Raw genomic sequence first — 25,453 nt, forward strand, 5'->3', positions numbered from 1 at the left:
AGCACTGTCTCGCACGATTTCGCTTAAATTGTTCCAACAGAAGATATGATTAATTTTTTTTGTACATACTGATATGCCTTTATATGGTTTTTAAAATATTTAAATAAAAAATCATGTAAATTTTAGTCAACTTACGTATGTATAAAGGTTATTATAATTTTATTATATTTCCGTGTTACAGATTTACAATTATTATATTTTTAAAATATTTTTATTTTTTGTATATAAAACTTTTTATATTAAACTTTTTATTAAAAAATATTTCAAGAAATATTTAATTAAGTATATATCTATTTGCAATAAGTCATCAATATTAGATTGTAACAAAAATTTAATTAATCTATATCAAATTATAGCAGTGTCTATATTGAATTATAATAGCGGATAGATCACAGGCAATCTTTTTACATGCATATTAAAATAAGTAAATTTTTGTAGCGTTAGATGATTTGAGACAAATTGTGAAATATGCCATTAATGTCTTTTTAGTATCCATAAAATAATAAATATATAAATTTTAATTAACTGTAACAAAGTCCATTTTCATTGAAATGGGGAAAATATCAATTTAAATTAAAATATATCATCATTTATTAATAAAAATCTATATAAAAAAGAGACATTTTACAAGCTTATTCTATCGAATGCAAATACTATTTTCTGAAGAGATTTATTCAGTATATTTCGATGTGTATAGAAATATATTTAATATATTTAATAATAAATGTTTAATAATAAATTAAAGTTTAAGAGATGTATTTAACAAAAGTTTAAAATAAAAAATTGAAGAAAAATATAAAATAAATTTTATATAAGTTTTTGTGAGCAAAATATATAAAAAATATTTAAGATAAGAAATATTTAAGAAATAGATAAGAAATATATAAGAAATATTTTTACACATATTTTGGAACAATTTAGAAACGAAATAGTCGGAAAATTTTGCAATTGCAGCATTAATATCTTTCACTTTTGTTAGCACGAATAAAGGAAATGGTGGAAATATCGGTGTCGTTCATCGTGATTTTTCACTGTCCCGTTTACCACGAATTATTGTTTCCAATAACACATCGTAATTTCTGGTTCATATTTTTAACGTTCACGGATGTGCGATTAAAGCCCGTTGAAACAAATAATGAGTGAGATTTTAGATATTATAAGCCGGCCAGCCAGTTGCAAGAGTTTCGTATAACTTGACGTTAGCATATCTGGTAACATAGAAGCGCTTGGACAAATTCTAAACTATAGTTGTCAAATACAATAGAGATAAAATGTGATGACTAAGAATATCATCATAAATTATGATGAATAATGATGTTGATAATTCTCTGAGTTTATAATTCCAGAAAAGTGATCTCTTTTCTGTTTTTACTTAAAAAAAATAAATTTTGTTTTAAGATATAATTATTGGCAGCTTTAAGCATATATTTATCAACGTACATTTTTTATCAACTTTTCAGTGTATATGAGAGAGTTGGAGATATATTGTTATAATCATTGACCCTTTAATCAAAACTTCATATTTTTAATAATGCACAGAAATTTTCTATGATATAAAATTACAATCAAGATTTTTTTAATTTCCTATGTTTTTTATCTGTTAAATATTGGAAAGATAACATAAAGATTCGCTTTCCTATATGATTGCCCAATAACGAATAGTTAACGTCAATTATCACAAAAGGGTACAATAAATAAAATCTTTTTTCATATTCTTATTTTATATATAGTTTCTTTCATATTTTTAGAGAAACAATTTTATAAATTTCTTTATTCTACGTTAGTGTCGGTCCACAATAGGTATTTAATTTTTAAGCCGTAAGAAATTGACCTATTGTCATAGTCGAGTATTCTTTTCATATTCGATTATAATTGGTCAATTTCTTATTTCTTAAAGCTTAAAGCTTATCTATTGTAGATCGAGACTTACGTGTATAGCTCTTATTATTTTAAAAGCGCGAGGATCTTCTCTAAAAGGAAAACAGTTGAATAGTCCGTTTTTCGTTTCAAACGTGCGTAAGCATTTTGTAATTATCCTTTTTAAATTTCACGGAGAAGAAATAGCAATATTTAATAACATAAAGTCACAGATGAGCGATGTCACCTGAAGCACTCGTAGGAGCGACCGATCACTTGCGCACGCTCACGTCCCAATTCCACGATGCGTACCCGTTTGCAGCCTTGGAGTGGATTTCATTGTCGATTTCAAAGCGCGAGTTCACGGTGCCATAGAATCAATAGATGTGGCAACGCATCCCGATGAAACCACCGTGCGCGTGTTGGTTTCTGGACTGTCAACAAACCAGCACGCAACGGGGGATACGCCGTAGTGGTAGATACAGAAAAATCCTACATGGTAAATAACAGAAACATTGTTTTTATCTGTTTCTATACGCTTCAAATCTCTACAAACGCATCGAATGCACAATCTTCATATCCATTTATACGTTGTTGACTTTCGACCTTTTTTAAATTCGTTTCATCCATTTACTTGTTGCCGCGAGACATTATCAAAACGAGATTGTTAGTTATATAAATAACGTAATTAAATTTTTTGTAACCAAATGTCGCTTAATGTTTATATAAAATTTGAGAAAAAATAAAGTATATAATGCTAAAACAGAAAGACAAATAAATAAAATCAATATATATATATATATATATATTATCAATAAATATATTTAAACAATATATTTAATACAAGCGTAATTTTGTTAACAAGAAAATAAATGATTTGCAAATGCTGACTTGCAAATAAATTCTTTTTATACTTATATTACTAATTCATACTTTTCAATAACATTTTAAACATTTATATATTCGCTTTTACAAATCTCACACAAAATTTAATTTATACACACTGATTACACATTTTCAGATAATTAATTTCAAATTTATAAATTTTGTAATTAGCTAAATAAAATAAATGTATTTTATTAAATACTTTCAGCAACACATCTATTATATATTAACAGATTAATAATTTATTTATTATATCTTATATATTAAAACAGTATTTAAAAAATCTTTTTATTCTTTATTAATTTAAAGATTGTTATTGTATATTTAAAAAAAAGAAATTTAAATATAATCAAATATTTAAAAATTATTATTTTTCTAAATAATATGTCTACTTGTTTAAGGAAAGTATAGAAAAAAATATCTTTTATATTTATAGTTCGTGTTAGTTTAGTTATGTATTTAATGTTTAATAATTTGTGTGTGTGTGTGTGTGTGTGTGTGTGTGTGTGTGTGTGTGTGTGTGTGTGTGTGTGTGTGTGTGTGTGTGTGTGATATTGCTAATAAATATCTTAGAGCTTTTACATGTTTTTGTTGTCCATACATAGAATTATTATTTAAACAAAATGTGACTCAATATGCAACTTTAGTATTTTATATGTTAACTCATTATACATTCTGTGATTTCACTATTATGTATTTTGTCAAAATAATATGTAAAGGTACTATAAAAATCATTTGGTTTAATAGCATGACGTTTGCGATTTGGAAAGCATTCAGAACAATGCGTAAATGAAAGCGTATAATTGAAAAGAGCCAAGGTCTGTGATTAACAACTTTGATCAATGACTCATACGGCTTCCATGTAATTTGTAAAATTTTCCCGCGGCACCGATTGCAATTATTTTGCGCAATTGCGGTGCCATTATTGTACATTATCATCATTTCGAAGCGTTGACAATCTGTAATCACGTTCAGAGAAACAAAAGAGTTTGCATTTTAATTACATCATTGCAACTGGCGATTAAAATTATAAGTTGTCTGTCTCGTATACTGTCTCGTTTATTTATTTATTTTTATTTTTTTATAAAGTATTTCACACGAAATATAAAAATGTACATGTGTATCTGATATTAGTTTTACATTTTGCTTCTAATACTAGTTGTAAATCTTCTAATTCATTATTGTTCTAATTTTCATTAACATCTTCACTAAAATTTTTATATAAGAAATTTTAAAACAGCTTCTGTATTAGAATTGAAAAACATTTCAGAATTCAAAATTGTTTTCTTCAAATAAAAAGTAACTGATAGTTTCGATGAATAATATACTATTTTAATAATATATATTGTTTTACAGAATATTTTAATAAAATTCATGGTTGAATAATTATTTATGAAAAGTATTAATTAATTTATATTAAAATTTTTTTATATTGTATACATATAAAAAATATATAAAATTTTAATATGTATATGTATATGTATATATTTTAATATGTATATATGTATATATGTATATATTTTAATATGTATATATTTTAATGCACCAAAATACATAAAATACACATTTTTTTAAATATAAAACTAAAGGTTTTGAAATATTTGGCATTTCCTAATCTTCTCTTACCTTAAAGCGGCAGAAGTATTGAATAAAATATTGAATTTTTATTATTAATATTTGTCTAACAATCTCATAGGATTTTAAAAATGGCTTCTTTTATGCCGTAAAATAAAATAGAAAGTAATTTCCCGTATCTAAAGTAAAGTAAATAAATCAATTATTTAATATATATATATATATATATATAAAATGCTCAACATGTTTGCTTTTCAATAAGTGTTTATATGTTTCAAATTCATCCATTCTTACAAGAGCGATAAAAAAACCTTATCTTTCATGTGCAATGCGTTTTGTTCTTGCGATGTACAATCGTCACCTTCTCCCGAATTTATTGCGTTTCCAGATAAGGCAAGTGGATGGTCATCGACATGAAATAGATTCGTGAAAGACGGCTGTTTTTCGCGTTTCACAGAAAGAAGTATGAGCAAGGAACCAATATACATTTTGGTGAGACGATTGGCTCTACATTCGCGGGAGGCGGAAGAATAACTGATCGTCATTTAAATTACCGTGCAAGTTTGGATTTCGGTTTTGAATGACTCACATTTTTCTCTCAGAGAATTTTCGATAGCAGGATCTTTTTCAGTTCGCCACAAACATCTCTTATGAATTTATACATAGATAAGATTTTATAAGTTATATAAAAGTTGTATGTATAAATATATCTATAATATATGTAGTGTATAATAGTAAGATATCTATAATAAGTGATTCAAGAATATCTAGGACATAATCAAAAAGATACAAATGTTTTTGTAAGAAACAACATTTACATTGGTAATGATATTTGCTTTGTGTTAGTAGATTTAATTTTTTGAGAAATTTTTAAGTTTTACAGTTAAATATTGTACAAATTCTAAAACTTTATTTAAACAGGGAATTAATTTATGCATTTTTATTAGCTCCTTTTTTCTCATTTTTAGTGTAGTTCAAACGCAATTTTCAAGCACAATTTTAATTTTTGGATTTTATATATATATATATATATATATATATATATATATATATTATATATATTATATATTATATATATTATTATATATTATTAAGAAACAATATATATATATTGTTTCTTAATAATTATGAAATAATTATCTAAAAAATGCAAATAAGAAATGCAAAGAAAATATATTTTTATGTAATATTGACGTAACTGAAATTATATATATTGGTAACAGCAACTCGGAAAAAGCTGACTGCATGATGAAACGAGGTAAAGTCTAGGAAATCATGAAGACAGATAGTCGAGTAACTCATATATCATCGTTGCTGTCATCACGATAATCCTAACCGTCAAATGATGGACGTGATTTTGCCAATAATTGTTATCGATTGATTATTTCTTATCACATAATATCGCGTGTCGAGCGTTGTTTGTTTGGTTGTTTGTTTGGTTGCGTATCTTGAATATGGATGATCATCTGCTGAATATATTAATATGATGCGCAATTGCTGCAATAATAATCAACTCTTAATTTTTATAATATTGCAGCTTAAATGTTTGAAATAAAAGCTATATTCCGCACTTACGTCTGATCACTTTTAAACTTACACTACTTAGAAGAAAGTACTATTTCATTATTTCACATGATATAACATATCGGAGACAATTAATTTGTTATGATTATAAATTTTAATTTTTTTTTACAATATTAAATTGGTAAATAAACGGCATTTACAAATATTACAAATATATTTCTTAAACGCTTTTGACAAATAAATAAAATAAATAATATCTTACACATATTTGATTATTACAATTTTTCATAAGAGCGATTCAACTCTCAAAAGGCTTTTATTAAAAAATACATAAAAATGCATAATCGTTAAAAGTTTTCGGCACAAGTTTGAAAGCACAAGTTTCAGTTTATGTTAGCATAAGAAGCTTCTTTTGTCTTTTATTCATAAAGAATCTTCTTTTAAAGACCGAATATTTGTGATCAAACAGCAGAATTTTGGCAAGATTGTATCATTGTGATTAAAACCGTTTAGGCTATAATTATAATATATCCAAATAACATTTTTAGTTTTATATTTTTCTCATCTATATAAAATAATTATTCACTGTCATTACAACTATTCACAAAATAATAATAATTTTTTTAAAAACATCGTGCAATGTCAATTTAATAATAAAATATAATCATAAGTACGTATGAAAACTATGATACATGAAAATAAATTTAAAATATAATTTTTCTCTATTACAAAACGAGCAGTAGTTTTTAATGCTATATTATAACAGTAAAGCTTCGTTCTTATTATCCATTTTTCTTTATTTGAAGCTAACAACAAAGAAAAAAAAATATTTTATAATATATTTTATAATTATATATTTTATAATCATATTTTATAATATCATTTTATTGCATATTTAGCATTAAATATAAAAGTATCATATTTGAAATTAAAACAACATACTTTTTTGAAAAAATCTTAAACAAAATTTACATTAATATACATAATAATTATATATAAATATGTTATTGACTGAATAATTAAATGTAATAACTGTGAAGGTTATTTTGTGCCACTTTTGTTGAGAAATAATCGTTAGAAATTATTTTACACTGATTGTTTTTCATGTTCCTTTTCTTTTTCTAAATTCTAAAACATCCTGATTCTTCAAAATCCAAAGAAATCTGTTTAAGTATAGAAATGCCGATTTAGGCTTTACGATATACAGTGTACCGAAAACCGCCGGTATAAGGGGGGTAACCGAGAATCCTAAATCGCATCGCGAACGACGAACGAGCACGTTAGCATACAAATGCATGCCTACATATAACCAAGCAGTTACGCGCGTGCAAGTGTAATTGCGAGCTACTAATTTCTCATTGCAAAGCAATCCGCGGTTGGTCGGTTTGGCTTTGCCTTGTGCAATCAACAACTCTGTAACCTTTACCCATTAGGGGCCCAAACTTCGCTAATGCGATAACAATCAATTCCACTAGTAATAGTTTTTGGCTAAATTTAAATTTTTATAACGCTATTTTGATTCTCTGTTTTTCTCTGTTTTCTCCGTTGAATATATCCAACTCGTTAAAAAATTTATAAATTTATCGAGAAAATTGCTTGAATTTATAACTGATATTTTATGTATAAAAGATATTGATTTTAATATTATTACGGTGTACAATTTATCATTACACTACTACTTGAAACTTTTAATATTATTTGACATAATTTAAAAATTCCATATCATATTGTAATATATGTATCCATAATATATAAAAGAGAATTATTGATAGAGTTAATAGAAATAATTGAAATGAATATGATAACGTCATATTTTTCATAATAAGCTTAAGAGGTTTTAAATAAATATATAATAATATAATTATATCTTTAAAATTATTGAATCTAATGAGAACATTAATTGATCATTATAAGATTATAACAAATGATGATTATTAAATTTATTATTTGAAAGTATTTTACTGATACTTTAACTACATTATCATAATCATTTTAATCAATTTTACTTTTCAATTTTACTTTTTTAAATTCATTTAAAAAAGTATCAGAGATTGCATCTATAAGAATGTATCTATAACAAAGTAAAGTATTGTTATTTCTCTCATCCAACATCTAACATCGACGTTGTCGCAAAAGATCTTTTCTTCGAGAACTCGATAGAACGCACTTGTTCAACGGTGAAGATTTCTACAAAAGAGGGTGCAGTTTACTGAGAGCACTTCGTCTCTCGGATTTCTAGGTTGCGATTAAAAGTGTCCTACTTCTCAAGAACCATGTTTCCCATTGTGCTACAATCTTAAGAGCTCGCGAATCAATCAGAGTTAGAGACATTTTTTACGAGCATCGCATTATCTACTCGCTTCTTTTGCCTATGTGAGTCTTTATTTTGACGCGTATTCGTAAATAAATTTATATAATTTTATGTACAATTTTGTGTTTTTTTTGAAACAGTATTTATCTTTAATAACAAAAGAAAACTTGAAATAAATGGTAAAATATAATGAACAAAATTGTGATAAAGTCACGTACATATTTTACTCTGTTAAGAAGAAGTTACATTGCGCAACTTTCTTTTACGAGTATGTATTTCTTCTGAATAGTTTACACAGTAATAGTAATAGTACACTATAATAGTTACACTGTAATAGTCTACACAGTGTTAAAAATTTAATTTTTATTTATAGTTTTATAATATCTTAAATAATTTTTGATTTGAAACGTATAACTGCGAAGATAATTAAAAAATACAGAAAAAAAATGAAAGATATAATTAAAATCGTTTCATACAAATTTAAAATAGACGCTAATCAAAATTTTAATTCACTTTTAATAAATTATAATTAGTCAAATTATATGTTTATTAAAAAATATTTAAGAATAATCTGTATGCACCTACTATATATTTTATTATTATTATATTGTATAGATTTTGTAATTTTGATAAAGATTTTTAAGGATATTTATTATCTTGCACAGAAATAATTCCAATTTCATAATTAGAATAGTTATTATAGTTGATAATTTATGATTTGGAAAGACCGAATATCATATCGAATTTTTTTCCGTCAATGCAACGATAAAAATCCATTCGCAAGCTATGATTAAAATTTAAGGAATTCAGACGAAGTGCAGCACACGCGCAGTCGCCAATTAAAAAATTTAGTTAAATGAATGCTTAACGAATTTCGCAAAGTAACTGCGTATACTCGAATACTCATTTCGTTAAAACCAATTTAAAAATCTCATACTTTTCAGATAATTTTACTATTCTTTAATACATTAAATTGAATTTAAAATTGATAATTAATACTAAATGTGCATAATATGAAGGTTATTTAGTATCTCACTGTTAATAAATCTTTTGCGCAAATAAATTTTTGCGTAAAAATACAAATAACTTTATGATATAATTGATTATTTGGCTTCAAATTTTCCTAAATCATTTTTGTTTATTTAAAAAAATATTAAACTTAACTAACAATAAGTGGTTAATAACAAAGTTGAAATTAGATTAGAAATATTTTAATACCTTTTAATAATTCTCTCAATAAATGTTAGAAATGGCATAAATGTACATGTTTTATTATTTTTTGTTATTTTTTGTAATTTGCAATTTTGTAAATGCAATAATCGCATTCACAATTCATTTAAAAAAGTTACATCAAATTATAACATTGGAGTTGACGAGAACATTTTTATTGTAGCCGAATATCATAGGAAAGTATTGATATCTTTTTTATAATAAAAGAGTATAAATAAAATATAATGTTAATTTTCATTATCCTATTTCTTCTATATGAAACAGGTATGTTTAATATAGAAGAGAAAAAAAATCCGTGTATATGTGTGATGATGTGTGTGTACACACACACACACACACACACACACACACACACACACACACACACACACACACACACACACACACACACACACACACACACACACACACACACACAACGCACGATTCTTACTTTTTTCATCTTCTTTAATATTTATTATATCAGTCAGAAGAAACGGTGTATTTGAGTGAATAAATGTAAATGTATGTTCAGAATATATTGAACTTCGATCCGTGGATTCGCTAAACTCAAATGACTCCATGGATCCCCTAATCATCCCTAGAAAAAAAATATGAAGAAAACCGAAGCTATCAATATTATCGCTTATTGGCAGTACATAAAAGTAGACTAATAATTCACATGATTGTCCTTTCGCATTATCAAGCAATATCGAATATGGAATATATCTGGTCGGAAAGAAAATAATTTTTTTCCATTTTTTTGTTTCATATTTAAAAAAAACTAAGCAGATAGGATTGCCACAACAACGCCATTTATTTAATCAATCAGGGAAACGTGACTGGTAGAGGTAAATCCATCGTTCGATCTTTTCTATTCGCAACGACATGTTGCCCAATTACATGGTGCGTCAAAAAAAAAAAAAAAAAAAAAAAAAGAAATTCGATCACGCGAGTACGCGGGTGTGAAGCGAGCAGCTTTTTGCGTAGTTTACGCAGCCATTTAAACGCGACATATATTTGAATCCAACTCAATAAAGATCTCAGCCGCGGCACTACCGCGAGATAAATGCTGTACCGAAATTACAGTCGCAGCTGACCTCGTCCCGAAAGTGCTGTATATTTCGTGCCGGTCCGGCCGACACGCCGAAACGATGTATCCTCTATCCAGACACGATTGCGCCGGTCTACCGACCCATCGAACTGGACATTACGTAAACGTGCGAGTCAAATTGCTCTGACTTTATTTTAAACGCGTCTGGGCCGAGATTTCCTGGATGAACGTTACACAGTCGTAGGAGAGCTATGTTCAGAGAGGGAAGCTTATAAGCTATAGCTTATAAGCTATAACGGTAAAAAAGTTATTGGTACTTATTATGGTATAATTTCATGACTGAATTTCTTTTATAATGTATTCGTTATTACCTCCATCGACTTTCCCCATTATTTTGAGATCTGCGGACAACGTTCTGTCGAAATTGTCCTATTAACGCTGACCTTTATATCTTCTTCTTTCCATAATGGAATCGTATGCCTCTTTTCATAATTTATATAATAAAATAAATTTTGTCGAGTATACGATTTTTTTCCTAAATATTTTTTGTAAGCTATATTAATTAGGTATTTTTTATATTAAATGTTTTTAATTTTTTTACAACAATATATATAAAACAATATATATATATATATATATATATATATATATATTGTTAATAAGAAGAATTGTTAAAAATATTCTTTTTAATTATTTAAAGAAAAGATCTCTATATTTTATTTAAAATAAAACAATTGGATTTGAAGTATAATCAAATTATAGAATATTGTAGAAAATAGTTGAAATTTTATGTAAAATACGATTTTGAAACAGTTTAGAGTTCTAATGCGATTATGATATTATAACAATTTAATCAATTCTTCGATTATATCATTTATATCGAGTGAGCAAGTCATTTCACAAACGCGGTTTTCACAAAAAGCACTCCAATCTTACTAAAAGCTTTCTCAGATCGTCCAATATAAATTGCGGTTGTGCACTCGAAATCTTTACAATTATTTTATCACATGAGAAATAAAGAACTATGGACCTGTGATTCGCGTAAAGGCGAAAATATCATAACTTTCGATACAACAATTGTCATAGAAAATATTCGATACCTTTATTCATAAAGTGTATCGAGTTACAATGCATATCATATTAATGTAGTTTGACTATATATTCAAAAATCTTGATTGTTACAAATGCCAAAAAAGCGCAGAGATACTCAAAGTTGCGTAAGACTTAAAGTTTGAAATTGATCGTTTTCCTGGGATCTATAAAGTTTCCGTGGTAGAGAGTTCGTCGATAACAGTAAAATTTTTCTCGAAACTTTAACACATGAACATTTTCTTGAGATTTCTATTCTGCAGTAGATCACGATACTTTTTTAAAAGCTTCTACGATTGTTCGCGTTCGATGAAACTAACAATTTACCGACATCTGTGAGCAGCCGTTCAGCGCAATTGTGATTACAACATTCTTGGCTCATCAAAGATATCGGTATTGCTTTTATTTTTATCAGATATTACATGAACATCTGTTACTGTGAACTTAATCATGCTTTCTGCATAAATACAGAAAATCTCATCAGAGAGATCAATAAGGAATCGTCTTGATAGTTTCGAACCAGAAATAAAAAAAAAGCTTTTTAAAACTATTTTTTCTGTACTATTTTTTCTGTAGGTTAATCTTAATTAAATTTTAAAGGAATGTGAAATTTATTTTTATCACATCTTTTATTGTTAATTTGTAATTTTATTTTGCATTTTATTCACATAATACAAAAGCTCTTCGATATAAAGCTAAGAGTCATAGAAAAGAGCTACATTCAATTACTAAGTAATGAAAATATACAATCTTCATATAACAATTAAATAACTTTTTACCTTCAAGTTACGGAACACGAAACTTCGTCTAACTCTTAACTCTTCATTTATATCTTTTTGTAAGAATGCAAATTAAATTTGTTTTAGAAAATGTGAACTTTGCATCGGTTATTCCGCGTATCCGTGGGCAATAATGGATATTACACAACGTAGAATCAGATTTAATCTCACCCTAAATACATTCGGCGGATTTTGACTGCCTCCGCGAAGACCATTTCTGCGAATGTACAGATTTCCAAGTCGGGAGAAACGGTTGCTATAAGATAGCATGTTCCATGAAACGAGTTAGTGCAAAGAGCCTTGTCCCACTGCCATAACAGTAACTGTACTATACCATGGAAACGTATAGGGGGATGTAGGGATGCAAGCTAGGCTATCACAGACTTCGTTTTGACGTTCACCGTTTCATCGAGGTCACTTGCGATATAATCTTGACAAGCATACATAGATTAGCATACATGCTATCTGCTGTTGAAAAAAACGATTGCTTTGGATTCAGTAATACGCTTTATGACAAGTATTTCTAAGTGAGTGAAATATTATTTCGTAAATTTCATATAGTATATACATATATTTTTATGATATATATTTATGATATACTTATTTAATTTAAAGTCTGTATCTTATCAGACTTGTAGGTACGTTCAACAAGAATTTCTACAAGAATTTAACTTGTATAATCATTAATTATGTAAATATAGTATATAATGCAACTCGAAGCACTTTCAATGTAAATTTTGTGTAAAGATATAAAATTATATGTTTTGGTACTTATGACAAAATATATACATAAAGCATATATTTTGCCATAATGATCAAAACATATAATTTTATATCTTTACACAAAATTTACACTGAAAGTGCTTTGAGACGCATTATTTATTATATTTATGAAACATTCTTTCCACATGTAAAAGTACAAAAGTACATATAACATAGAAATATTTTAAACTTTTTATATTAAACTAGCCTAATTTTGGAAACGATTAATAATAATAATGTTTGTTCTTTTTTAAGTAAAAATTACAATTCCCCAAAGCTTTTATAATGTATAGTTTTATAACGTATAGTTTTACAATTCTCATTTTTAAATTAAACTTATCGCCTTCGAGAATTACATTTTATTTTAGAGGCTGAAAAATTATATTTCATACATTTACAATTGATTGAAAGCACACATCTCGAATAAATAAAAGCTTTCGAAAAATTTTATCAAATAAATGAAAAAAAATATTCTAACTTTTTGCTATAAATATGGTATTCTATGTTAGTATATCTGAGTAATGCGTATTATTAAGCAGAATTTGCAATTTCGTATGGGGGTGAACAGGTGTAACGTGGAATTTTCAGGTACGAACTTCCATCTGTTAAGCAACTCCCGCGAAATTACACATGCCGGCAGATCCTTACGTACCTTAACCAATTTGGCGTGCAACGTTATAGTCAATATACCGTATCCTGCTCCTTGAAAGCTGCTTTCCGCTTCGTAACAAGTTCTTGCGTTAACACGTTGAAGTATTTCGAAACTCGTATTGTTAAGCGCAAAATCTGTGGCAATACTGGAAGTGTGATTTTTTTGCTCGCCCGTTAAGTCTAAGGGCAAACGGTTGAACAATTTCTTGATAAAATTGATTTGACGTTTTTAAATTTAAAATCATAGCTAGAGATTGTGTTATGCACAGCTTTCGCAATACCGGACGTTTTAATCGATTTTTATTAAGCCAAATATTGAATGTATAATAGCGCGTACACATAAATTCGACTTCTAGAAAAATTAGCTTTAACTTTTATCTATCAAATATATTGAATAACTCAATTTTGAAGAAAGTTTTTCTTATAGCCTTACGCCCACGCACGCACGCACACACACACACACACACACACACACACACACACACACGCGCGCGCGCGCGCGCGCGCACACATAGAATAAATTAGTATCAAGCAACAAAATTGTTTTCCATATAAATGTTCATTCGATTAAAAATTTATTCAGAACTTATAAATAAATAATTAGGAGTTTTTATTTTATTATCTACTACCGAAATAAATATGCAAGTGAGCGAATACCTTTAAGTTAGGATAAATCACTTAGGTTTCAGGGGCGATTCAGATTGACTTTTGTAAGAATTGTAACCGTACAGAGCTCAAATAAAGTTATCTATCTACTCTATTTATCTACTCTATCCAAATAAAGTTGTATTTAGTATTTAGTATTTTGTATTTTACTTTAAAATTAATGAAACATAAAATTTGTTCTTATTTAGGGATTTCTTCCATTTCATTTGTTATTGCCAGTATCATAATACAAGAGTCTTTATTAACTACGTTGACTTGTTTGAATCGCGTGAAACGATAAAGGCTTTCTCCACAGGTGCTGCTTCGGACCGACAACGAATGAATAATTCGACACGTGCCGTCTGGGCGCTCGAGCGGCTTTACTCATTTTCTTGAGCTACCCGGCATCAGGTTGATTCTCGTCGCCCGCGACGAGATTTATGAGACCTCACCCCGCGAGCTCCCAGACATTTTGAGAACTACGCTTTCTTAGACGTAAATTGAAATGTAAGTTTTATATTGCTTCGGCATTTGCCACAAAGAATGAAAAGCATCATTGAAATTTATAAAGCACAAAACCCTACATCTAGAGAGTTGAATTTATAAAATAATCTCTGTTCATTGAAGAGCGAGAAAAGATAAATTTGATATAATATATAATTATCTTGTTAAATATAATAATAATATTATTATTATTAAATATTAAATTATTTTTTGTTTAATCTCGCTTTATATTTAACACGATTTGCACTATATAGTATAAAGATCAAATTTTTTCAAAATTATTTGTCAAAATTCGGTCCAGAAAATTAAGATTTAGCATTTTTCTTAATTTTACAATAATTATCCCAACAATAACAAGTATAAAACAACAATATTTACTTACCAATATTATAAATATTAGAGAAAAGTTACGATTCAATTTTTTTTTAACAATGATATATTTTCGCAAAATTTTCACTTACACTTGTTTATCCATTGTATCATATGATGTACATATAATATAACAAACAAATAATTGTTAAATAAATTTATTTACAATATTTTTTTAACTACAGTTTTGAATAGCAAATGTAATTTATTTTATCAATTTAATATTAAATTTTTAATTTATTTTATCAAAAGTGCGATGTGATTTTTTTTTTGTAATTCGATGATATTTCAATAAAAGCGACAAATCGTTTACGAGTGTCGCTAAACCAATTATATGATACAAAAAAAAACTCAAATGTAACATAATATAGAATACGCACGTAATTGTTAAAAAGATCAAAAGATACAAAGATAACTACACTTATGACAATTAATAAAAAAAATTAAAAATAGTAATGTTATAAAGAATAATAATCAACAATAACAAAACAATTGTGTAATATAATCTAATTTTAATAAATTGTAAGTTTGTATTTCATGTTTTAGCCAAATTATCTTATCTAAAAACAATTGTTAATTCTGTCAATGAAAATGGTTTAAATTTTTTTTTTCTTTTTCTGTTACAAGAACTATAACAAATTTTATCGCTTCATCCAAAAAGTTTTTTCACATAGGAAGGATGCGTCGGTCCAGCAAAATCGCGACTAAAAGATGTAAAGTGCGTCAGAGCTGTAAACCCTTCCGCGACCATCGGCCCCTTTTACGAGTAATCCCATGAGCTCTTGACGACTGTTTTTCATTTCAAATCCCACGGCAGATAAAATGCGTATTTATGACAGATACAGCGAAAAGCTACGTGCCACTCGGTATTTATGGGGCGAGTTCGGCGCATATCCGAAGGGATGTTGCTGCTCATAAATCGATAACGATCGCAACTCATATCGTGCAGATCGCTTGGAGGAAAAAATTATCCTCCGTGATATACTTGTCGATTCGTCTACCGACTTAAATCCTAATTTTATATTATATTTGTATATTATATTTTCATATTCTTTCCTCCATATCAATTCCATAATTTTGATTTGCACAATTGAAAGTGGACTGCAAATTCAAATGCGTATTTGTGCATAAGCGTGTACACATGTATGTGTGTGTGTGTGTGTGTGTGTGTGTGTGTGTGTGTGTGTGTGTGTGTGTGTGTGTGTGTGTGTGTGTGTGTGTGTGTGTGTACTTGTGTGTATTGTATTTAGAAACTAAGATTAATGTTATTTTAAAACAGACTTCTACTATTTATATTATTTTATAATTTTTAGAATTAGATTTAATTTCCAATATTAAAACAAATATTGGAAATAGAAATATCGCGAGGTAGAAAAAAACTAATAATAATGATAATCAATGAATATAATTGCATTTTTTTGAGAATAAACAATTTTCATTAATAAAATTTAATTATCTAACATAAAATTTTTTTTACTTCACTATTTAATAAACTTCATTTATTAAAAGTAAAGAACAAAATTGCATAAATTATATTAAAATATAAAAAAAGACGTGACTATCAGCTATTTGTCGTAACAACTAAATTAATTTTTTTAACAAGAATTAAATAGAAAACTTAATTATCTAATACTAAGGATGAAAGAAATTTATTAAATTAAGTGTTCAAAATATAAATAGTTTCTGAAATACTATTGTTCAAGAAATTCGCCCGAGAATCAGTAAATAAGAAGTGTTCGACTACTGATGTGGCCTTTATAGTATTAAACGAACAAAAGGTGCAGTCGAGGAAGCAATCTTTTTCAAGCCCATCGAAAAAGAAGCGGAATTTATGAACCGACCGATAAAGTGATATTTCATTGTCGGGACTCGCCACTCGTCTGACCGCGACAGGTCTTCGGGATTTACCACTTATCGCTTTTTTTTTTAATTAAAATGTGCAACGTGCTGCTTTAAGAAGTTTTGCTAAGAGGATTATGCGAGGGAGAGTCACCTTTCCGTCCTCAGATTTTTTTTTTACTCCGCGGTCTTCCGCGCTTCATTAGGAATCTTCGACGAGAAAAGAGGAAGCACGTAATAGCAATTCGATTTAAAGTATGTAAGTTCCGCACGTTGAAACTCAACGGCACACAATGAAGCACAAAACTTGTTCACACGAAACTCACACGACAGAACGACGAGGACGATGGCGACGGTGATGGCAGAAAGTTTTCTTTTAACTCTTTTCTGCTAAGGCTATTTAGACCAGCCGCCCGTTAAAACCAATAATTGTTCTTGTCATTACCAGGTAGGAGAAGAGGTAAGAAGATTAATTTAATCCTTCGTTCTCTTGCGAGTGCGCGAGAGGGGAAACTCCCGTAACCATGGTCCTTGGGCCAATCGGCGTTCTCATGCTATTCCATTTATGATAAAGTACAAACGGCGAACTGTAAACATATCGGCACAAGTCTCGAATTTGTAGTTTGCTGGCGCGCGGCCGGAAACAGCAAACCGGCTAAAGTAAATGTAGGTCGACGAAAGTATGAAGTTCACGCTCGGATAAAGCATTTCGCGTAGGTTCCAATATCTCGCTAATGGCGAAAAACTATTCTATAGTATACGGTAGTACAAGTGAAATTTTATGATGCACGTCTTATAATGCAAGTTTTTATGCAAGAACGATGATTTTAACGTTATGCCAAGAAATAAACATGACATATATTTGAATTCGGCAATTTTGCGATTTTAATGTTATTTTTCTTTAATTTATGATTTGTCATGTATTAATAAAAAATATATATATTTTTATTCTAAAGGAAATGTATGTATATTCATTTCAACGTACATACTTCAGTAGCTGCAACATGAATTTACGTTCTGAATTCATGCTATAAAATGTTAAATAAAACTTTTTTGTAACATTTTAATAAATTTTGTAACAGTCATGTAACTGGTTTAACTGAAAATATTAGATATTGCAGTTGGCGTATAAAGTATAAAATGCGATTTATTGCTCCAGAGGAGTTGAAGAGATTTCGCACATTCTCCAGACGTCGTCGGCGTCATCATTTTCGAAAGAAACGAGTATTCAAAGATTTCTGTAGTACGGCAAAGATAGTCCTTGACTATAAAATCCGGAAAGGTGTATCGCGCTGCTCATAAATAAACGAGACATCTTATATAAGCACAGTTTGCAAACGCTTCGTCTATCGGAGAGCTAGTTGTCTCGAGTATTATCACGAACGCAAATACGAGTGGATGTTCTTTACGCGCGAGAGCATAAAATCAAAAAGTCAGATTCACGATACTTCGCGGACTCGTAAATTTTTCGTGAATTCACTGTCCACTAAAAAAAGTTAAAGTCGCGATCTCTTCGTGACTATATACATAAAGACGCAAAAAGATTGAGATCAATGAAAACTTTCTTCGTTTTGAATTTGTTTTCTTATAGCAAGGTAATTTTAGATATTAAAATTATTTTAAAATGTGAAATATAAACATAATATGCAAATATGTTAAACAATATTTTATATTTATATTTTTTAAATTTTAATACAATTTTTTCCTATTAAAAATTATTTTCTATTTCCATTCAGATTCAATGAAAATAATTGATACATAATATCAATAGTAATACATGATATAAAAATCAAAGAACGTTTAGTAATACTTTTAAAAATATGTCAACAAGATCTGATTTTTCAATTAATTTATTTCATCTTATTTCATCTTATCGTATCTTATTTTATTAAAAAAATTTGATTTAAATACATGTATAAATAAAATATTTAAAAAACCAATAAACATGTAAATTTTTACAAAAGAATTTTATTATTATATTATTATATTAGATCAAGATAAGCCAATAGAATAACAAGAAATGGAATAATAAGAAAATGTAATATTTAAAAAAATTCATATTATTATATCTGTGACAAATGTTTTTCTTTATAAAGTTAAATAACTAATTTATAATGCAAATATGATTATATTATTTTTTATTTATTACCTTAGTATTTTATAGTTTTCTTTGAAACTGAAGATATGTGAAGCATATGTTATTCTATGAAGATATGAAGCAAGAAACTCACGATAGATAGACGGCTGAAAAGAGTTGGGAAATTAATGCACGTCCATCTAACTTGCTCTCTTGTCGGAAATCAATACAATGTACAATATACAAGATCTAAGTGCTCCTTTGTTATGTCAAATTTTACATCATGATGTTAATACATTCTCAAGTACTTAATACCAACGTAAATGAACAACAAACAATGATAGTTTCTAATTATTATAAAATAATATTTTTCTTCTTACTCCATATTCTTTTTCTAAAATCAAAAAATTGTAAATATAATTAAAACAAATTTTAAATAAAGTTTTTTTATCTATTTGTATAGATATCAAATTTTATTTGTAATAATGTATTTATGTTTAATTGTTTGTTTATTTTTGACAATTCTAAGAAGTAAAAAAATGAAATGAAATGATTGACAAAAGTTATAAATTTAAATGAAAGGTGATATACAATTATTAGCATATTTTGTATAATATGGAAGTGATAATAATCAACAAAATAATGAAAGTAACTAGAATTATATGATACATTATATATTATTCATTTACATTAAAAAAGTTATTATTCATTTACATTAAAATTAATTTTTTTTAATAAGTTAAGTTTTCAATTTTACTGTGATAAAAATTTTGTGCAAATAAAATATGATTTCATTTTGATTCTAAATCAGAATTTTAAATAGTCGGTGGTCACATTGAGATTTCTATAAAATTATAGGAGAATTTTTCAACGCACGAATCATTTTTAAACTTCGCTCAGAGTGAGACAGATTTAATTAATTTTGGTCTCTGCAACGAAAGTACGCATCCATATAACGCATGCATGGTTGTAATAAACTCTGTGCCGGTTTCAATTTGGTCGTTTACGGAAAAAGAATATTTCCAAATGCTCGTTACGCATTTATGAAATCCGTCACGGGGCCACGGTGAGATAACTGGATTTAAGGTAGAACGTAAATTACTTTACTCAAAACACGCTTCTGTTTATCAAATCATTTATTTAATTTTTTTATTCTCAAATCGAAATTTTAACAATGTCTATTTTTTAGTAAATGGATTCTAGTTTATGTGTAAGTTTGATTTTCTACAAATATTGATTGAGTGGTACGTTATACTCGATTATTTCTTTTTGAATAAGTTTAGAAATCAGACGAGTTATATAAATATTGTTTATTTAGTCCAACTCGCAGTCCAATTCGCGTTGATCTCGACAACAAAAATTAATTAATCCAACGTAAAATTCATTTTATTTAGATCAGTACGTGGATATGCCATTCCAATATGAAAGCGTATAAAATAAAATATATTTTGCAACGTAAATTATTAGAAAAATTGTACTGCAGTTGCTATTTTACGTCAATAAAAACTCACGGAACTCAACTCGGATGTGCCAGAGCAGAAAATAAATAATGCCTTTTGATCTTTTTCCCGTTGCTGCCACACATTAAACGTAATATTTTTCTTGTATATATTTGATTTGATCCCCTTTTTAAATTCGGTATCACTAAATAAATGTAAAGAACTTGGTTATATCAATTCTTAAAAAATATATCTTTATAAAAAAAAAAATTGTTCAATATTATTTAACTATTATTTATAAATATATTTAAATGCATGCGGAATAATAAAATAGTATATTAGATAAAAATAATTAGAAATAAAATAAAAAATATATAATTGTATCTACAGCCAGTTTTAATTAAAGTAAATGACGTATTAAAATAAAATTGTGTGCTTGATTTGTATTTTAAATTATATTTTGTAATAAATTTTCTAATATTATATATAAAAATCTAAGATGTATTATAATATTCTGAAAAAATTTTACTTTTTATTTTAACGAATATATAACACTCGATTTGAGTAAATTTTACAAGTTTCGTCCAGGTTTAGAAGAATCTTTAAATATTCACGTTAGAAAAAGATGAAAATTTTCCAGCTAAGCTGAAAGCTCAGCTCTTAATGGGCAATTAAAATTTTTAAATCTCTTGATGCTATATTTCATATAGATGTTTTATTAATGTCCACATTTTTTAAGGAATTATAATTATAAAAAATAGTAGAAATATAGAAACGCAATTTAATATGATGAAATAATATTCTAAAATTTTTTTCCTTTCTTAAAGAGAATGGGATTTCATTAGTTTTTTTTTGTCTTTCCGTATATGCGGATTTATGAAAACAGAATATATTATACTATGATAAATGATAGAACTATATTACAGTTTCAGGCATGAGATATAAATTATAAAGATTGGATTTGATAACAGTATTTATATTCCGTATAAGATAATAGATATAATAAACGCTTCATATAGAGAATTTTTTTTTATGAGAGAGAGAGAGAGATATACGTTTATATATAATGAATTTGTAACAAAATGTTATATTTTTCACAAATTTTGTAATTTCTATTTCTTTACTTATCCTTCTAAAATAAAAAGAAATTAGACTTTACTTTCATTATACATTCTTTATATTATTTTAATATTATAATAGATTATAATATGTTTAAAGTTTAAAAATATGTATCACATTTTGATATATCGTTCTAAAGTTTATTTGAATTTATAGTTGCTAGCTATGTCGCGCTGCGGCAATTACGCCATATTAATTTATTTCCCATTCGATTCTCTGGAAGCCCCGAATTGTCAAAATGTCATTTATAATAATATAATGGTGTAAAGTCTCGCGTTCGGAAATAACCTGCGCTTGACTTCCACGAAATGGCAATCCGCTTATCGTAGCTTAATTATGAAACATGCGCGCTCACATTGGCTTTCTTAACGCTCGTTTCCGACAGTAGGACACCTACTTTCACAACCCTTAGTACGTATTTGCCATTACGTAGAATCGGATAGCAAGTATACGCATAAATTCTACGATTTGGAACACTGAGCTGCGTTCGTGCGATCGCTCTTAAAGCAGCGGTGAAATCTTGGCTCCGGTTCACAAGAAACTTTTCTCTAGAATATCGCAATGTATATTTGCTAAGAAGGGAAATCCCGAGTTAAGAAGTTAGCAAGACTAGCCAAATAAATTGGAAAGATCTTCTATTTTTTTAATTCGTCATTAGATATATAATGTGAACGTACTGTAAATAATTTAATCGGTATAATATTTACCTAAATATCTGTTAATATGTTTAAATGTTTAAATGTAAAGTAATTTATAAACTCTGTTACAAAATAGAGTCATATCTAACTTCTCATATCTAACATGTTAATTAAGATATAAGTTGAGATTAATATTTCATAATAATTTATGTTTATAGAAATAAAAATAAATTTAAATAATTAAAATCTTTTTACACATTCAAGTGAGAAAATTTATCAGAAAAGAAATTTAAAAGAGGGAAAACAAAGAGAAGATCGTAAATAAATTTTAATATTTGAGGTGATGCAAATGAAAAAGCAAGAGAATGTAGAGTGTAAAGGTCTTAAAACAGCTCTAGATATCAAAGTCTCTTAGTAGTTACTAAAGTGCCGCTTGTTGGCAAACATGCAGTTGTAAGCACATCCGTAATTTATTAACATCAGGTCGCGCGACTAAGAGGAGTCGGTCAAACGGAATAGTCGAAGTAGAGCCTGTTTTGGAGAAATGGCGATAGAGACAGGTGGAGGAGCGACATGAGAGAGAGAGAGTAACATAGGTTACGTCGTCTGTAACATTTGTCTTGTCGTGACAAGGCAGCAAATTGCTTTTGAGGGCGTTAAATTAATGCCCGCAACATACATATCTTGCATGTAGCCACGAATCTTCCGTATAAGAAGATATTCTGCCCAGAGCGTATCGAGCCTGAGCATATTTGCACTCGATCCTCGAATACATTGTTTGAATACAATACAAAATAAGCCAAGTAATCATAATTTAAAATAATTTTTTTTTGTTATACCGTTCAATAAAAATGTATTATACTTTATTAATTAATATTTTTTTATTTACAATAGAAATAATATTTCCATTTTGTATTTCCATTATGTATTTAATGTTGTTGGATCCACCATTTTTAACAAAAGAATGTAGTATGTTTTTATATATGTATATATTAATAGTTAAACTTTTACATAAAAACGTAACGTTTAGAATACGCCTAAATATATAATGTATATTTAAAATATTTCTTTTTTTCTAATATAGATCTTATTTAAGTTTAATAAGATTTAGATTGCATCGCTCATAAAAAACATAATAAATAATGAAAATATCTCAATCTCTTCTTTTACTATCCATATTAAATAATAGATTTCTCTTCTTCCATTAAAATAGTTAAATTTAAAATAGTTAAATTTTAAATATCTTATTAATATGGGAAATAATATTGATTTGTAAATAAGTAATGAGTTACATTTTATGAACATGGGGAAGGACGGAGTACGATTAACCTATATTTCTTCTTGTTAATTTTTCAAGAATGCTACATTGAGTATCAAACATCCTACGGTAACCACCCTCATCTGCCTTCGAAAGTTTTCTCGGTCTCGCAATAGAGATTTTCATAATGTATAACATCTCCCTTGTATAACATCCCGTAGGAAACGAAGACTTATATTCCCCTTGGCTCGATAAAGGATGAACCATCTACCAGTTCGCTTGTCGTGAAATTTCGCTCGCGATGAACGTGGCATCTAACCTAGCGCAATATTCACAATATCGATATGTTAAAGTGCCCTTATATTCGGATACAAGCGAAGGAATATTCCTTGTAATCTCAACAAAGATTGTGTCGTTGTTTTGTAATAGAATGGATAAACAGCTGGCCATCAGAGAAGAAATTCGTGTTAAAGTATTCAGAGAGGATAAATCTTCCTTCAATGCACATGAGTGAGCAAAATAGCAGCATGATGTTAATATATCTTTGGTATCCTTCTTTCGACTACAAAGAGAGAGAGAGAGAGAGAGAGAGAGGGGGGGGGGGGGGAGGGGTGAAAGAGAAAGAGTCAGTAGTTTTCCTTTTCGCGATTAATTCAGGCGACCGATATGAAGCTGAGATCAGTATGTAAAGTGCGGCGTGTTTCTGCGTGTAAGATTTCCCGAGGGACTCGTGGTTCATCCACGCTAGGTGACCGTGTCTGCCCGTTCCGGAGAAACTTTATTTTTAAAGTCGCGTGCGAACTCTTGCCATGCAGCCTTCTCTAAGCACCCGCGACCACTACATCACGCAGTTCACTTCCGTAAAACATTAAGGAAGATTGCATCTGCGATAGATTAGAAAGTTTTTAAGTGGAGATGAGCCGCTCAAATTTACGATGTGAACATTTGACGATCGCTCTTATGCAGGTAACATTATTCTTCTTAATTTAATTTGCAAAATCTTTGGAGAAATAATGAAATAGTCTTTTTTTTTATTTTAAAAGAACAAAACTTTATCTTTGATCGAAATATAAGAGCACTTTAACATATCGATCTGATTGTTCTGATATTACATTTCTGATATTACATTACAAATTGCACTTGTAATTGAAGAATGATATAATGATGAGAAATAAGAGAGAAAATTTTTAATATTTTTATGCAAAATGCGAATACGTGACAATTTTTAACTCGAAAAATCTAAACTTTTGACACAATAAATAGAATGTAGGTTGAAAGTAGGTTTAAATAATACAGAATGAGTTTGTTTCTATGTACATATGTTTATATTATAAATGTAATATTCATTACTACTGATAAAAATATAAAGCAACATATTGAAGAAATTGTACCTAGAATAATAATAAAATTTCTATTAAAAGTTTCATTTTTTATTTACATAATATAATTGTACAACACATATAAAGAGAGAATCTTCAGACATTCTAACTGATTTCAATTTTCAATTTAGATTTTCGATTACAATGTAGTTACATTTAAATTCAAGTGATGTATTATATGAATTGCGATTGAGATTAAATTGATTAGACTTTCTTTGAATCAAAATTTAAAAAAGTAAAAATTACTGTAATTTCTTAATGCTTTTAACATTAATAACTATTATTACATTTAATATTAATAAATTATTTTATATGGGTTTAGTAACAATTACTAAATTTTTCATCATCCAAGTTATATAATCATTGATACATCATTATGTTATTTCATGGTTTCAGTTATATCCCTGGTTATATATTAAGATTTAAAATAACATTTTTATATAAAAATATAATCAGAATTTTAAGTTCTGTATAATGTGCAAAGCTCAAA

The 25,453-nt window shown here is 27.9% G+C and overlaps 1 protein-coding gene across 8 annotated transcripts in view; it reads left to right on the plus strand.

Moving 5' to 3' along the window:
- Nucleotides 1-25,453, plus strand: part of LOC105432259 (uncharacterized) — a 239,088-nt gene that overhangs the window by 21,440 nt on the left and 192,195 nt on the right. For 4 of the 8 annotated variants that reach the window (XM_089077913.1, XM_089077912.1, XM_089077917.1 and 1 more), the window contains exon 2: nt 14,658-14,848. The exons of the other annotated variants lie outside the window; for them this stretch is intronic. The gene's annotated coding sequence lies outside the window, so the exon portion shown is untranslated. The remainder of the gene's footprint in view (nt 1-14,657; nt 14,849-25,453) is intronic. 8 annotated transcript variants of the gene reach the window in all.

Source organism: Pogonomyrmex barbatus, unplaced genomic scaffold (assembly GCF_055798465.1).
Source record: "Pogonomyrmex barbatus isolate J1 unplaced genomic scaffold, ASM5579846v1 scaffold20, whole genome shotgun sequence".
Lineage (NCBI taxonomy): Eukaryota > Metazoa > Arthropoda > Insecta > Hymenoptera > Formicidae > Pogonomyrmex > Pogonomyrmex barbatus.